At 43.4% G+C, this 4,167-nt stretch overlaps 1 long non-coding RNA gene across 1 annotated transcript; it reads left to right on the top strand.

Annotated features, from left to right (window-relative positions):
- The first annotated feature begins 222 nt into the window (after positions 1–222).
- On the top strand, positions 223–3,536 carry LOC103583783. The gene is made up of 2 exons (XR_549897.1): positions 223–353; positions 3,317–3,536. It is a non-coding gene; the product is annotated as an uncharacterized LOC103583783 (long non-coding RNA).
- The last annotated feature ends 631 nt before the right edge of the window (positions 3,537–4,167 follow it).

Below are 4,167 nucleotides of genomic sequence, written 5' to 3'. Positions count from 1 at the left end.
CCATCTCAGCAGGCCAGACAGGCAGCAGATGGTTGTTGCTTGTTTTGTTTTGTATTTACTGTTCCCTTGCTTAGAGTTTGGGGGACCAGAACCAAGAGGCTATTCATAGGGTGAGAGTAAGTTTACTTCTGACAATGATGGGGCTCGGGGTTATTGGGTGTTTTGTGATTTGAAACCAGCTGTTTGTTAACCACTAACTCTTACCTTATTCTTTTCTTGCAGATGAGCTCACAGTGCCTGCACTTTACCCCAGTAGCCCTGAAGTGTGGGCCCCGTACCCTCTGTACCCAGCGGAGTTAGCGCCTGCTCTACCTCCTCCTGCTTTCACCTATCCCGCTTCACTGCATGCCCAGGTAATTTATACCCATCGGCCACGACTTCACTCACTCCACCACCAGTCCTTTCAAACCTGGTTCCCCAGAGCACACCATACAACTAACACCTACCCAGCTAACAGATCCACTTTCAAGAGATTAATGATCCCCTCTAAATCAAGCTGACACTCCTCCAGGACTTACGAGGACCGTCTGACAGCAATGATATCACCCACTGCCTGATGTTTGCCCCAATTGACACCTCTCTCTTCCCTAATGATTTCACCCTCATATCACACATGAAAGACTGGGGCAAGGTTACCTCCCTGGCTCCCAGCTAGCTAGAGGACATCGCCAGAGTGTAGGTGTGTGTGCCTTGTCGTGTGGATGGTCTGCAGAGGGAGGCATACACTTGTAGCAGGAGTTCTGTGCGTCTGCATGTGTTGCTGTGTATTGAGAGATTTTTGCTTTTGTGTTGTATGAAAATCTAGCAATCAAAGGGGAAGCTTCCAAGAGGAAGACTTTACGCTTTCTTACATATGGTACAGAAAAGATTAAGGGTTCCTTTTTTCGCATTTTTAGGAAGCCTTATAGAAAAGGAGATGCAATATAGTGTCTAGAATGTAATTAAAGTTCAAGTTAGAGATCTCTGTTCTGACCAGCTTGCTTTTAAGAATTGCCTAAGTTTTATAAACAAACTCCCTTGATTCTCCACAAAGATTACTGTCTACATACTAACACTTTTCTTCCCCTTGGAGAAAATGTTTCTTTTAGCTTTGCTTTTAGTGCAAGTAGTGGTAATCAATAGCAAGAGTCACCTTTGGAAATAGCCACTCATTCTTTGGCCCACAGAGAGTGATGATCAGTAGTAAACAGACAGGACGTAGTATTTCATTTGTCTTACTGCATGTGTAACTCAGCCTGGTTTTTTAAAAATTGTCAGGCTGGAAAGGTGGGATTTTTGTTTGTTTTGTTTAGTGTTTATTTACATGGTTGGATGAATAAACAGTTTGCAGAAAACTCTTCTTTCTGACTTAAAACTCTTTTATGTTCTACAGAACTCACTATTTTAAGATACCTACAAGCAGCCCCCAGTGAGGGTTCTTGAAAGCCATAGGGTGAGGAGTGTTGTTGGCTGGATATTTTTTTTTTCAGCTGAGTTTTCAATGCTCTGTGTGTATATTGACGACCTTCCTGGGGCTGCTCTCCCAGTTGATCCAGACACCATACGGGCAACTACAAAGAGAAGCCCTTGGTGCCTGGGCCCCATAGCGATTACCGTCCGTGCTGGAAGGAGGAGGTAGGAAGCAGTACAAGGAGAAGAGAAAAACGTGCATGGTGGTAGTGAGTGCACTTGGCACCGAAAATAAAGCAGCAGGATTAACTGTGCCTGTTGCTTTCCCTCCCCCTGTTGCCTTTTCTACTTTTTGTCCATGTTGGTGCTTGGTAACCCTTACAACTGGTAGGTAGCAGGGGAGTTGCACTTGGCACCGAAAATAAAGCAGCAGGATTAACTGTGCCTGTTGCTTTCCCTCCCCCTGCTGCCTTTTCTACTTTTTGTCCATGTTGGTGCTTGGTAACCCTTACAACTGGTAGGTAGCAGGGGAGTGAGAGGGTATAAAACGTAAACTTGGGGGTGTCTTTTGCTGAGTCATCAGTATGTCTGTAGTGTGCTGCAGATAACTTTGTGGATGACATGGAGCTACTAAAAGAGCCCCTTTTGTTTGTCCTCCCACCCCCACCCCATCTGTAGATGATATGTCTTCTCTCCTCTCCTCTTTCTAGAATGCCAAGATTCAGATCAATTGGCAATTAAGACAAATATTAATAAGTGCCATGAAACAGTGCAAGTTTGCATAGTCTTCCCAACATCCATGGGTTTGGTTAATCAGCAACAAAGCCTTTCACCATTACCCTGGATAGTCAAGAGTTGATAATGGCCACCAAGGACTGGAAATGGTGGCTGTTGGCCATAACATCTGTCCTTGCTCCATTCATGTAAGGATGAAATCAGAAATGATTCTGGGGATATGGTGGGAGAAGGACCCAAAGAGTTTTAAGAGATTAGAAAGCCTGTGCCATTACAAGGAAGGATGGAGAGAGACAGTGCCAATATTAGGTGGACTCAGCCGTTTGACTTAATGGGATGCAGTGCCCATGTTGGCACCCGCCCCCATGAGTGTTTCCTTGATCTTGACACTTTCTCAGCCTAGAATCAACTTGGCTTTGCCACATCCATCTTAGATTTGGTGAGATACATGTGTTCAACCCTGCTTCTTGTTTTTCTTGCTTGGAGTCATTCCCAATGTAGTCTTGGACTCTATATCCTAAAGATTTCATGGAAAAGTAATGGTTATGTAAACTTATTTTTCTAGTATAAGAATCATAGAATGAATTGGTAGAGGCTTTACAGTCCCAATGTAGTCTTGGACTCTATATCCTAAAGATTTCATGGAAAAGTAATGGTTATGTAAAGTTATTTTTCTAGTATAAGAATCATAGAATGAATTGGTAGAGGCTTTACAAATCAGCTGGTCTGACCCATTTTACAGATGAGGAAACAGACCTGAGAAGATGGAGAAAGTTACCCAAAGTCGGAAGTGGCTGTACCATGCTAGACCCAGTTCACCTGACTCCCAAGCCTTGCTCTTTCTACTCTGAGGTGTTTGCTCACCAAAGACTTATTCCTCAGTGGAACTTTGTCACTCCGTCAACTCCTTGGATCTTTCTTCTCTAAGTAGATGGGAAGCCTGTAAGAAGATACTTGGAGGCAAAGACAAGGGAATCAGCACATAACCTTCACCCAAAGGGTCTAAGAGAATCTTTATTAACTGACGGTAGGACAGAGAAGGGAAAGCCCAAGTGGAGCATCTCCCCTTAGTGGATAATTCAGTTTTTGTTCTGGAAATCTTATAATGTCTTTGGAGAGGCTTTTAAGTAATTTTGCTTTTCTTAGCAATGTTGTGCTCTGTTTTGAGACATGGATTTTTTTTTTCTTCTAGTGTTTCTCTCCTGAGGCAAAGCCCAACACACCTGTCTTTTGTCCACTTCTCCAGCAAATTAGATTTGTCTCTGGGAATGTGTTTGTAACATATCAACCTACTGCAGACCAGCAGAGGGAGCTCCCATGTTGAATTTGTTAGCTATTTTTTCCCCCTTTGCAAAAACTTTCTTGGTGCATTTGAGAGATTTCAATAAAAATTTTAATCAGAGCAAAAATGACCTCGAGTAGACTACGGCGTTTTGTTTTCACGGTGTTACAATTTCGGAGCTAAGGTGTTAATCTCTGACTGAGATTTCAGGGGAACTGGGCCCATAGCACTAAATATATTTTGCATAGGAAAAGGACTCAGAAGCATCCTGGGGTGACAAGGCACCAGAGCCGAGGCCTCCTTGCTGCTGCTTGTGTCTTCTTGGGCTCCTGAATCACCAAGAGCTGCGTATTGGAAGATTCTCACTTCAGCCTCCATGGGTCATCTATCAGATCTCTCTTCAGCAGAGATGGTGTGTCTAGCTAGTGGAAGCCTGTCTGAAACAAATGGATGTGTTTTCCTGTCTGCCCGCTGTGTTCCAGAGAGGAAGGAGGACCCAAGAGACAGAAATTGCCACTGAAAAGGAATTGAGTCACATTTCTAATTCTGCCCCAGCTTTAGTTGTTATCTGGTGCCCCCTCAGATTTCCCAGCTCTAAATTGAAGATGCTTATTTGCCTTAAATCCCATTTTTTAGAAATTATTGGATAAGGTAGTAGGACTGTGAGCCTCAGTAGTGCTTTGTTTTTAGAGATGAAGGAGCAATTCTGCAGCAGACATCTGATTTCTAAGAAGATCATTAACATTTTTAGAATTCATCAT

Source organism: Galeopterus variegatus, unplaced genomic scaffold (assembly GCF_000696425.1).
Source record: "Galeopterus variegatus unplaced genomic scaffold, G_variegatus-3.0.2 Scaffold28220, whole genome shotgun sequence".
In the NCBI taxonomy this organism is placed as follows: Eukaryota; Metazoa; Chordata; class Mammalia; order Dermoptera; family Cynocephalidae; genus Galeopterus; species Galeopterus variegatus.
Note: the sequence above shows the minus strand (reverse complement) of the source record. Positions and strands in the feature narration are given on the sequence as shown.